Source organism: Solanum dulcamara, chromosome 1 (genome assembly GCF_947179165.1).
Source record: "Solanum dulcamara chromosome 1, daSolDulc1.2, whole genome shotgun sequence".
Lineage (NCBI taxonomy): Eukaryota > Viridiplantae > Streptophyta > Magnoliopsida > Solanales > Solanaceae > Solanum > Solanum dulcamara.
This window is the reverse complement of record NC_077237.1, coordinates 1,649,718-1,664,175: the sequence shown is the minus strand read 5'-3', so window position 1 is coordinate 1,664,175 and position 14,458 is coordinate 1,649,718.

The following is a 14,458-nucleotide window of genomic DNA, read 5'->3' as shown; positions in this document are numbered from 1 at the left end:
ATTTATATGTACACGAATACATATGTAATGAACATAAAAGTACAAAAGAGGCATTGACTTAAGGGAGGAAAAAAGGGGTGTTTGTTTGGTAGTAGGTATAAATGGGGATAAACCTAAATAAAAACACACACATTACCTTCTAATTCCCCTTTCATACTCCCAAATATTCCCTTATAATCTTTCGACAACTTTGTCTGGCATCTTCCCATTTTATTATGTTTTCCTTCACATGATACACACACAAATGGACCATAAAAAATATGAATACTATCCATTCCCACCCCACCTCCAGGCTCAAACCCCTCCCCCTCCCCACCCCTATACTCTTTTTCTAACTAATAAAAAAAAGATTTAGTAATGAATAAATTATAGTTAAATAATAAAATTCATCTCTAATTCTATTTAAAGATGTATTTTTGTTAGCTACGAACAAAGTAACGATAAAATTCATAGCTAATTTTACTTTTCTGTAGTAGATGATATTCGATACTTCCAGATCCAACTAATTGAATTTACACTCAGCTTAGGGAGGCCTACTAACTGGCGAAGTGCTCTCTATAGAAATTTTTTCATTTTCTAGGCTTTAGTCGAGATCGGTGGCACGACTAGAGGGGCGGAAGGGGGATGGTTGATGTTGTATATGTAGAACTGATATTTTTTATGTATATATAAAAGATGATGAACTCCCAGGTGAAAATCATATCTTCATTGCTATTTGAGATCTTTTTTTAAGGGTTGTAGATAAATCTCGTTCATTCCATCAATGGACAAATCCTCTGGGGCGGAGCTAGAACATAAAACACGAATTCATCAGACGAATTTTGTAATTTTTACTTATATGATCTATCTATATTTGTATTAGGAAGTTTATTAAATATTTATAATATTTAATTACAAATCCAATACCTAAGATAACCCATGAATTAATTACAAATTCAAAGTTCATGAACTTCAGATTTTGGCTTCGCTTCAAGACGACCTACCATCAAGTGTTAAGATTTTCAAAAACCAAGGCTAAATCAAAGGAGGTTTGAATTAATTTACTATAGTACTACTCTTATTTATTTATTCATTGATTTTGAAAGCATATTGGGAAGTAACTTCTCTAGCACTTTTAATGCTTTTACTAGAGATTAACAAAACTAGGTCTAGAAGTTGCAAACATCTTTGTGTCATCTTTTATGAGTAAAATTTATTTAGTTATTTTATAATTTTTTATTTGACACCCTCTCCAATGCCCACACTAAATGACACAAGTCCATAGGTGTTGTTTGGCTGGAGCATTAAATGCTATACAGATATGGTCATTTTGCTCTCTCTAAGCATTATATTGTTTTATTTATATTTTTAGGTTTCCTATTTTTTTTAAAAATAGACAAATTTGGGAAAAAATTACTCTATTGATAATGTTGAAAACAAATTACCATAAAGTTTTAAAAGTTTTCTGTTTGTATAGCTACATAAACCGATATGCAATGACGTGTATACTTGAACATGACAGATCTAAGGTGAGTTTTATGAATTTAATGAAAATATATTCGAAATTTTTAATTGATGTGCGGATATTTTCAAAAAAATTAATGAATCTACCTCTGCTAAACATAAAAAGTATATAAGCTAGATAGACTAGTTAACCAAAAAAATTTATCGACATAAATTATGTCATGTAAATAAAAATGGATGAAATATTTGTTAATGAGGCATTTGGCTCAAACGAAATAGATATTAATATCACTATTCATATACCAAATTAATATGTATATCATTTATAATAATAATGAAAAAGGACCAAAAATTGTGATCCTTTACCATTTATCGAGGAGCACTTTTACCCTTCGTTAGAAAAGTAACTCGTCTATGACCTCATTGTGATATAAGTGTGTCATTTATGCCCTTAATTAATTAACTAACCCGACATTTGTCCCTAAAATTAGTACAATCCAACCAATTTGCGATTCAAACCGATTCAATCCCCAAACAATAGCAACAACACAATAATAACAACAATAATAATAATAATAATAATTTCCTTATCCTTCTATTTTTTGGGCAATTTTCTTCTACCTTTTTAGCCAAAAAGAAAAAAGGTAAAAGAAAGAAAACAACTTGTTAATATTAAGAGTGAAGATTTAGCCACGTGGATGCAATTTTAATGGGGCATAGTTTGAAAAGAATGTAACATAGAGGATATATGGAATGCCTTTGGTACTTTCATATAGTTTTAAATATTATTTCATTATAATTCTATATACCATACAAAAATATGCTCATTCCCTATCAATTACAACCATTTGATAATTAACGGGTCCCATCAAATTAAAACATTTTTTTTGACATGAAGGACAAAAAAAGGAAGATCAATAAATGATAATTACCTCATATCAACCATATTTTTCATGGGGCAAGAAGAAATGGAATAGAAGAAAATTATATTTAATTAATTTTTCAGTTAATGTGGATATAGAATTCGAGATAAAGCTGGTGCATTTTCACCCGTTGATTAACAAGTTGTATATTAAAAAAAGAAAAACTTACAAAAATTCCACTAGTTAGAAGCTAATTACTTAGATATATGTTAGTTTGCAATATTAAGTATTTGATCAGATTTTGGTTCATCCAAATACATATATCTCGAGATACATGGAGCTTCTCCACGAATATTGGAATTTGAATAGTCTTATTACTTCAAAGAAGGCCAGAATTAGGTGTAGTTGATTTTAGATACACTGTATCCAAGTGGATTCACATGTATATGAGATATATGGACAAATCTTGTTCGTCTCCCTCCCATCTCGCTCTCCACTATCTTATGTATCTAGTATCTCAGATAAATGCGAATCACACCAGCAAATACATGTAGCTAGGTATGAGTCACATGTGTCTGGAATACGTGATTATCTCGCTCGCCTCCCTCCAATCACGCTCACCATGGGCGGCTCGAAGGCTTGGCTAATGAGGCCATTGCCTTAGGCCCCAAAAATTTGGAGGCCCCAAATTTATTTTAAATTTTATTATTAAATTTATTATATATCAGATAATTTATATAAATAAAATTGTTGCAATATGATTTTTATTATTTATTTGAGATTATTTTGTATCAATAAGATCACAAATTATGATAATTTTCTTCTCACATTAATTAGTATATTTTTTTCATCCTTCAATTTATTTATTTTTCTATAGGAATTAAGTTATATACATTGATAATATAATGAATTTCTTTTTCAATCTTCTCTGAAACTGCATGAACACAAAATCATTCGTGCATTGGTCTCCTTTTCGTTTGATTCAACATATTATATTATTTTTTTATAATTTATTTAAATATTCACTAATGAGTGCTACTTCATAGAATGAACTACAATTATCATTAAATTGATCAGAAATTTGATCGAAGGTGTATATATTTTTGACACTATCCATGCTCAAAACTTCAACTATTAAGTTGTGTACGCTCTTTTCTTTTTCTTGTTTATGATGATAGTCAAATCAAAATTTCAATTTGAGTTTCAGACTTCAACATCGATAATCCACCACCTTATTCGTTGTGCTCTTCTTCCAAGTCTTTTTTTTTTTTTGAAATTCCTTATTCTTTGTCTTAAATGATTGATCTATTGTTTAGACAACAATTTTTCTTTGTTAGTTTACAAATTTTATAAAAACTTAAAGGCCTCTTAATATGATTTTGCCTTAGGTCACAAGATCCCTTGAGCCGCCCCTGACACTCATTTCTCTCCCTATTTTAGTGTATGTGGTAACAAAAATACATGTATCTAGATGTATCTTCCTCAGTATATGATAAAAAAACTCTTAATTTATGGTAAGATACGTAATTATTTGAAAGTATATATATGAATAGTGTATATGATATGGATATATGTCTAATAAGATAGTTCCTCCTTTAAAAAGCTCTCACGCAACATTTGATATTTGTTTTGAGGTTCTAATTAATTGAATTCCTATTGCGTACGACTAATCTTTAAGGCGGAGAGCACTCTCTATTAGATTTTTTCAAAAAAAATTATCAGATAATCCTTTTTGAGACAATCGTTTAGTAAATGACTCTCTTTTTATTTTTCCTGTAACTTATACCTTTTAGACCATGGACTAAAGATCATTTTTGACCAAATTAAAATTTTTATGAGAAAATATTAGATTAGTATAAATAAAAAATATTCTAACGTTGGACAGTAGCTCTTATACACCAAACATGAGAGTCCAATCCAAATACTAATCAATTAGGTGGAAGAGTCCATTTAACCTATAAACTTATGAGTGTTTCTGTTTTTTAATCGATGAGGAATAATTTGATACCACATGACAATCACTCCTGCTTGAAAATCAACGACCTCGTTGGTCATAGATGAGTCTCGTTATTCACGATTGACACCTCTCTTGAGTCTAGACTACTATTCTAAGTCGTGATTCCAAACGATCGGTTTGTTCTGATATCACTATTATAATTATCATTATTTTAAAAAGAGAGGATATTTACGTAAATCAACCATATTTTTTTTCTTATAATTCTTTTATGCCCATGTCTTTATATTATTTTCTCCCGACAAGAGCAGGGAATGGTAGGATCATTTTAACCAAAAAAAGAAAGAAAAAAAATGCTATTTAATGACTAAGATCATACTACCATGAAGCTGGATTTTTCTATGCAATTTATTCAACTTTGGGGTCCATAAGAAATAAAGTTTTTTTTTTTTCTTTTTCATTAATTGTGTATTTTTCATGCGTCTTAGATCACATAGAGAAAAAAAACCAAGCAATCTAATTATTGGGGTTCATAATTGACATGTGTTTTTGGCAGGATTAGGTGAAGTTTGAGGTATTGGCAGATTAACAACTTACCTAAGCTAATATGTTAGAATTTAGTATAGTTTATTTTAATAATCGTGGCGTTTTGTCCAACTTGCATGCATCTTAATTATTTTATGAAATACATGTTCACCTAGCTCCCACCAATAATAGATATCAGGTAATTTTGTTTATCAAGACTAGAACAACTAAAAAAATCACCTAGTATTTTTGTCTCTGCTGGAATTTCAATCTGATTCTCAACATATTTCATTCACTAGGCCATCCCTTTGGTGTTTTTAATATACTTTTGGTTCCAAATTGGGAGTTATTAGCTGATATATAAGTTAAAAAGGTACTTCTATTAATCATTAATTACACAAAAGAATGCTAGTAATATTATTAATAGTGTTAGATTTGGATTTATACTTGAATATATATGTACACCACGATTTAAGAATTCATTTGACTAGTTTTACACTTTCTATGTGTCTGATACGACCTTCAATTTTGGATGGTGACATATACCAGTGAGCTATTTTTTAAAATTATAAATTAACCATTTTTTTGTCTATGAGGTAATATATGTAATGGTGACATTTCAAAATGAAAAAGAATAGAGGAATGAGCTCAATTCTCAAGGAAACACATGCACAATTGCACATTGAGTAGTCATTACATTACACATTTATATACCATAACATAAATGGTGATTTTAAAAGTCTATCTAACTTTAAAGTGGTATAGGGAAAGATGTCACCATATTTATATCATTATATGTAACTACTTGCCCTTTAGAGCTTTATTCTTGGGTGACCAAATCACTTGTTAGAACTCCTCTATGATGAAATAAACTTTTTACAATATTGTAAGAGTTTAAATTTTATACATCATCATCGTAAATAATTTTTATACTATCAGGTTATCAAAATATATTTACAGATAAATCTTTTAAAACTATTGAATTTATAACCTTGACAATAAAACATATTACTTGTTACAATAAATGGAAAAAAAATCAGATGATGCAAGATTTTCTTATAATGATGATATATAAAATTTAAACTCACAATTTAAAGTCGGGATATGATGGAAAGGAATTAATCCTTCATCCTTGATAAAGAGATTTTGAGTTCGAGTTCAAAAATAGAAATAAAAATTGTAAGGAGCGTTTACTCTTTAAATGGACCTTACACTACGCAGAAGATATCACAATATGAATATCAAATATAATACGTACAGAATGGAAAACCAAAAAAATGTATTTCAATTTTTTCCTATCTCCCTCTGTAAGCATTATATTATAGCTTGAAAAAGGGTTAAACTTTGAAAGGGAATGATGATAAGACACTTCTTTTATTACAAAGGTTGATGGTAACATGTAATTGGAAATATTTAAAGATCTTGAAATTCTTTTGCTTTATGTTTAGAATAAGGAAAAAAATAGAAAAAAGAAGTCGAAATGAAAATGACATTAGCTATTGTTATAAATAAATTGGTATTGTTTGACGTAAATATTCTGAAATCGTACGCATATTTTGTTATGAATAAATTGGTATTATTTGACGTAAATATTCTTAAATCATACACATATTTTGATATTATTAGAAATGTCATAATCAAAATTTTCCATTATATTTTTCAAACGAACAATTCAATAATCAAGAAATCACAATTTAAACCGTAATATAAAAGCTTGTTGTTGTTCACGCATTTATAACATTTTATAACTATTTTCACTTTTAATGAAGACATACGTTAGGTAACATTTAAAATATTTAAGAAAAAACGAATTTTCTGCCCATCTACTATATATTTTTCTTCACAATGACTCACTCATTAATTACTTCTTTACATTTCATTTTTCTCTATTAATTTTCCGTTTTAAATTAAAATTATTCCATATATAAAGAGCCAAAAATACATTTTTTTTAGTTAATAAACGGTTCAATCTCCAATGTTCTTTGTCAAACATTATAAAGATCAAAAGTTTTGCCATAATTGAGGGACCTAAATGCAATTATTCATTTTATATACAAGTATATAAACTTTAGCCAATATGTGGTGCATAACAATAACAACATGAAATGTGTACAAGTTGAATTTGAAGAGAATAATATATACGTAGACTTTATCTCTATTTTGTGCAGTGCATATTTATTATACACTGAATATATATATCAGTAAAACTGTCACGATCCAAAAACTGAGGTCATGATGGCACACATCTCAAAACCCAATCTGATGTGTAACCCTAAAAATAAAACTCATACAAGACTCTCAAAGGGGAAAGTGATGCCACGATTTAAATAAAAAGAAGAAAAAAAAACAATGAAGAAATTATCCCAAAACCTGGTGTCATAAGTATAAAGAGCATCTAATACAAGGTTCGAATCTGAAGATACAACATAAGTCTCTGAATGGTACAAAAGACTGAAAAATAAAGATAGACTAGTGACGATCCGAATTCTGGGACCTCACCACTAATCTGAGAATACACAATCCGCTAGAATATTAACTGCCACGTGGGGTACCCCGACTAGTATCTGCATCAAAAAGGGACACAGAAGTAGGGGTGAGTACAATTCACATGTACTCAGTAGGTTTTAGTTGACTGAGTATAAGGAATTAATCAAACCTATGAAATAAACTAAGGAACGCATCCACCTGCATACAGAAAAGTCCTACTCCGGCATCGGTGCCGCCAATTTATATATATATTGACGCGAGTAAAGTAAACCCATAATAACAGCTCATAATCACAATTAACCAGATAATTCAAGCAGCACAAATATCAATGCAATGCAATGCAATATGATGATGCAATGATGTGGTGGTACGGTGGAATCAAGACTGTCGCACAGACTGTCGTATACACCTGCTGAGCTGTGCTACCAAGCAAGGCACATGGGGTCTTGCAGACCATATAACTCAATCACAATATCTCATTATCCTTGCCACCTCCTCGTGGTCAAGGGATCACAATGCATCCACTACCCTGCCGGAAAACTGCCTCGGTCAGGGACTCAAGATACAAAGGTTAGGATCACAATGCATCCACTACCCTGCCGGAAAACTGCCTCGGTCAGGGACTCAAGATACAAAGGTTGGGATCACAATGCATCCACTACCCTGCCGGAAAACTGCCTCGGTCAGGGACTCAAGATACAAAGGTTGGGATCACAATGCATCCACTACCCTACCGGAAAACTGCCTCGGTCAGGAACTCAAGATACAAAGGTTTAAAGGTGTTTCATTTTCTTTCTCAAAAGGAATTTCCATATTTCTCAACTTCCCATGTTTCATGATATGATGAATGAGGATGAATGCATCAAAACACATATGCATGGAAGTAATAATCAACTCACATGTGGTATAAGGTTCAAAGTTCTCAAAACTTAACCTACACATGATATTCACCCTCAATAAATAGTAACGGGAAGAACACACTTTCATTTAAATATTCACCCCTTTCTCAACAATATTTCAATACCCAAGTATGCTCAAAACCCCCAACTCAATCTCTCAGGCGGCATCACAAGTCAAATAATATACTCAAGCCTCTCTCTTAGGCAAATCATAATTCACATGCTCTCAAAGCAAATAAGATAACAAATAAGGCCCCCACACGGGCTATGTAATACAAATAAACCCCGTCACGGCAACACATTAATAAATAAGCCTCCACACGGACATCACAATATATATAACATTCTCAACTCATACTACAACCCCATCCCAAAGTCTATAACATATGAATGACTAATTACCCCATCTCAATCTCAAAGAAAGATAGCCAAACCTACCTCAATTGCCGAAACCGCACTCGAATACCTCCACCGGACAAGCAACTCTCGAATTCAGCGCCCGGAATGACAACCCACTATCAACAATGAAACATACACGTCACAAGGAGTCCAATGACACCCATATTGATAGGTTTCGGAACCGGGGGTAAAATAGTCCAAAAATTAACTATTTTCGAAAAGGGTCAAATCTGGAAATTTATTGAACAATCCCATTCTATTGGTAATAAGGAACTCATGGTTGAAAAACCCATAAAAATAGAGCTCAAAACGAGTTGAAAATCACAATTTTCCTTAAATTCGGATTAGGGAAGAAACAAGGATTTTTGGGGTTTGAAACTAAAATTTAAGAGTTAAAATCGTCAAAAACTTAATGAAAAAGGAAGGTTTTAGGTCAAAAATCACTTACCCAACACTTTGCCTCGAAAATCTCTTCTCAAATCACCTCAAGGAGTTCAAGAACTCAAACAAATGATGAAAAATATTGAAATGGGAAGAAAGGGGAATTTTCTGCCCAAAAAGTTACTGTTCACGCGTGTTACTGTTCACGCGTGTTTTGTACAAATTTTCGAAAATCACCCTCAAGGTCATTACAATATCCACCACTAAAAAGGATGTTCGTCCTCGAACATAAGATAAAATAAAGTACCTGGGGTCTCAAAAAGCTGAGGGTACCGAGCCTGCATATTAGACTCTAACTCCCAAGTCACCTCCTCAGCAGGCCGATGCTGCCACTGCACCTTGACCGAAACGTCCTCCTTGGTCCTGAGTCTACGAAGCCGCCTATCTAGAATAACTGTCGGCTCCTCCTCATAAGTCAAATCCGGACTCAACTCTACCGCATCATAAGAAATCACATGAGACTCATCCGGTATGTACTTGCGAAGCATGGAAACATGAAACACCGGATGGACAGCTGATAATTTAGGGGGTAAGGCCAACTTATACGCCACTCCACCTACTCTCCTCAGGATTTCAAACGGGCCAACAAACCTTGGGCTAAGCTTGCCCTTCTTTCCGAACCTCATTACACCCTTCATGGGCGATATTTTAAGCCACACGCAATCACCCACCATGAACTCTAAGGGACGAACCCTCCTATCAGTATAACTCTTCTGACGACTCTGAGCTGTCAATAGTCGACCCTGAATCAAACGTACCCACTCCACAGCATCCCTAAGTAAGTCAGTATTTAATGCATCAACCGCAACAGAATCAAACCATCCAATGGGTGATCGACACCTACGACCATACAATGCCTCAAATGGTGCCATTTGAATGCTGGAGTGATAACTGTTATTATAGGCAAACTCTGCTAAGGGCAAGTGTTGGTCCCATCGGGCACCAAAATCAATCACACAGGCCCTAAGCATATCCTCCAACACCTGAATAGTCCGCTCGGACTGACCATCGGTTTGGGGATGAAATGCTGAACTCATCTCTAGCCGCATACCCAAACCACGCTGTAATGCCTTCCAAAAGTGAGAGGTGAACACTGAACCCCGATCCGATACAATAGAGATAGGCACCCCATGCAGCCTAACAATCTCACGAAGATAGATCCTAGCTAACTGATCCGCATTGTAGCTAGTCTTCACCGGAAGGAAATGGGCTGATTTGGTCAATCGATCCACAATCACCCAGACAGAGTCATACTTACCCAATGCCATAGGTAATCCAGACACGAAGTCCATAGTGATACGCTCCCATTTCCACTCAGGAATGGGCATCCTTTGCATAGGACCACCCGGTTTCTAATGCTCATATTTCACTTGTTGGCAATTTAAACACTTAGCCACAAAATCAATAATGTCTCTCTTCATGCCACACCACCAATAGTGTTGTTTCAAGTCATGAAACATCTTTGCCACTCCCGGGTGAATCGAATACTTGGAACAATGAGCCTCCTCCAATATCATACGTACCCATTCACTAACCTTGGGCACACAAATGCGACCATTAATCCTCAAAACTCCTTCCGAATCAAGAGAGGCTGATTTTGCTTCACCACTTAACACTTTGTCTCGAATGGCCCTCAACTTTTCATCTTCAAACTGGTGTGTACGAATCTGGTCCATCAAAGTAGACCTAGCCTCCACAAAGGCCAAAATACCATGATGTGTAGAAATATCAAGTCGGACCAACTGTCTAGCCAATGACTGAACCTCCAACGCCAAAGGCCTCTCCACAGCCTTAAGAAAGGCCAAACTACCCATGCTAGATGCTTTGCGACTCAGGGCATCCGCTACCACATTAGCTTTGCCCGGATGATAAAGTATGGTAATGTCATAGTCTTTCAATAACTCTAACCACCTACGCTGCCGCATGTTCAGATTCGGCTGAGAAAAGATATACTTAAGGCTACGATGGTCAATATAGACCTCGCAATGCACTCCATAGAGATAATGCCTCCACAACTTCAGAACAAACACCACCGCTGCTAATTCTAAGTCGTGGGTAGGATAGTTCTTCTCATGTACCTTCAACTGTCGAGAAGCATAAGCTATAACTCTACCTTTTTGCATCAATACACCACCCAAGCCGACTCCCGAAGCATCACAAAACACAATAAATGCCACGCCCTCCTCGGGTAAGGCTAGAATAGGTGCTGAAGACAATAATTCCTTGAGCTTTTGAAAGCTCGCCTCACACTCATCAGTCCATTGAAATGCCACGGTCTTTTGAGTTAGCCTAGTCAATGGGGCTGCAATAGAAGAGAATCCTTGAACAAACCGACGATAGTAGCCTGCCAACCCAATAAAACTCCGAATCTCGGTAACCGAAGTAGGCCTAACCCAATCACGAACCGCTGCAACTTTGGCTGGATCAACCATAATACCATCCTTGGTCACTATATGACCCAAGAATGTCACGGACTCAAGCCAAAACTCACATTTGGAGAATTTTGCATACAACTTCTCCTCTCTCAATCTCTGAAGGACTGTCCTCAGGTGCCTAACATGATCCGCCTCATTCTTGGAATAAACCAAGATGTCATCAATAAACACGATCACAAACGAGTCCAAATAAGGTCGAAATACCCGGTTCATCAACTCCATAAAAGCAGTCGGGGCATTAGTCAACCCGAAGGACATAACCACAAACTCATAATGCCCATAACGAGTCCTGAATGCAGTCTTCGGGATATCAGATTCCCGAACTCTCAACTGATGGTAACCCGACCTCAAATCAATCTTTGAGAACACCGATGCACCTTGAAGCTGGTCAAATAAATCATCAATGCGAGGGAGAGGATACTTGTTCTTGATAGTGACTTTGTTCAACTGTCGATAGTCAATACACATCCTCATAGTACCATTTTTCTTCTTCATAAATAAAACCGGTGCACCCCACGGTGATACACTAGGTCTAATAAACCCTTTCTTCAACAAATCTTCCAATTGTTCTTTCAACTCTTTCAATTCTGTCGGAGCCATCCGATAAGAAGAAATAGAGATGGGTTTAGTGTCATGCTCCAAATCAATCACAAAATCGATATCACGGTCAGGAGAAACTCCCGGCAAGTCTGTAGGAAATACATCCATAAACTCTCTCACCACCCTCGTAGTCTCTATATGAGATGACTCCGTGGTGAGATCACGTACATGAGCCAAATAAGACAAACAACCCTTATCCATCAAGCGACGAGCACGAATATAAGATATCACCCCCTTAGGATACGAACTCCTCTATGAGGAAATAAACTTTTTACAATATTGTAAGAGCTTAAATTTTATACATCATCATCGTAAATAATTTTTATACTATCAGGTTATCAAAAAATGTTTACAGATAAATCTTTTAAAACTATTGAATTTATAACCTTGACAATAAAACATATTACTTGTTACAATAAATGGAAAAAAAATCAGATGATGCAAGATTTTCTTATAATGATGATATATAAAATTTAAACTCACAATTTAAAGTCGGGATATGATGGAAAGGAATTAATCCTTCATCCTTGATAAAGAGATTTTGAGTTCGAGTTCAAAAATAGAAATAAAAATTGTAAGGAGCGTTTACTCTTTAAATGGACCTTACACTACGCAGAAGATATCACAATATGAATATCAAATATAATACGTACAGAATGGAAAACCTAAAAAATGTATTTCAATTTTTTCCTATCTCCCTCTGTAAGCATTATATTATAGCTTGAAAAAGGGTTAAACTTTGAAAGGGAATGATGATAAGACACTTCTTTTATTACAAAGGTTGATGGTAACATGTAATTGGAAATATTTAAAGATCTTGAAATTCTTTTGCTTTATGTTTAGAATAAGGAAAAAAATAGAAAAAAGAAGTCGAAATGAAAATGACATTAGCTATTGTTATAAATAAATTGGTATTGTTTGACGTAAATATTCTGAAATCGTACGCATATTTTGTTATGAATAAATTGGTATTATTTGACGTAAATATTCTTAAATCATACACATATTTTGATATTATTAGAAATGTCATAATCAAAATTTTCCATTATATTTTTCAAACGAACAATTCAATAATCAAGAAATCACAATTTAAACCGTAATATAAAAGCTTGTTGTTGTTCACGCATTTATAACATTTTATAACTATTTTCACTTTTAATGAAGACATACGTTAGGTAACATTTAAAATATTTAAGAAAAAACGAATTTTCTGCCCATCTACTATATATTTTTCTTCACAATGACTCGCTCATTAATTACTTCTTTACATTTCATTTTTCTCTATTAATTTTCCGTTTTAAATTAAAATTATTCCATATATAAAGAGCCAAAAATACATTTTTTTTAGTTAATAAACGGTTCAATCTCCAATGTTCTTTGTCAAACATTATAAAGATCAAAAGTTTTGCCATAATTGAGGGACCTAAATGCAATTATTCATTTTATATACAAGTATATAAACTTTAGCCAATATGTGGTGCATAACAATAACAACATGAAATGTGTACAAGTTGAATTTGAAGAGAATAATATATACGTAGACTTTATCTCTATTTTGTGCAGTGCATATTTATTATACACTGAATATATATATCAGTAAAACTGTCACGACCCAAAAACTGAGGTCATGATGGCACACATCTCAAAACCCAATCTGATGTGTAACCCTAAAAATAAAACTCATACAAGACTCCCAAAGGGGAAAGTGATGCCACGATTTAAATAAAAAGAAGAAAAAAAAACAATGAAGAAATTATCCCAAAACCTGGTGTCATAAGTATAAAGAGCATCTAATACAAGGTTCGAATCTGAAGATACAACATAAGTCTCTGAATTGTACAAAAGACTGAAAAATAAAGATAGACTAGTGACGATCCGAATTCTGGGACCTCACCACTAATCTGAGAATACACAATCCGCTAGAATATTAACTGTCACGTGGGGTACCCCGACTAGTATCTGCATCAAAAAGGGACACAGAAGTAGGGGTGAGTACAATTCACATGTACTCAGTAGGTTTTAGTTGACTGAGTATAAGGAATTAATCAAACCTATGAAATAAACTAAGGAACGCATCCACCTGCATACAGAAAAGTCCTACTCCGGCATCGGTGCCGCCAATTTATATATATATTGACGCGAGTAAAGTAAACCCATAATAACAGCTCATAATCACAATTAACCAGATAATTCAAGCAGCACAAATATCAATGCAATGCAATGCAATATGATGATGCAATGATGTGGTGGTACGGTGGAATCAAGACTGTCGCACAGACTGTCGTATACACCTGCTGAGCTGTGCTACCAAGCAAGGCACATGGGGTCTTGCAGACCATATAACTCAATCACAATATCTCATTATCCTTGCCACCTCCTCGTGGTCAAGGGATCACAATGCATCCACTACCC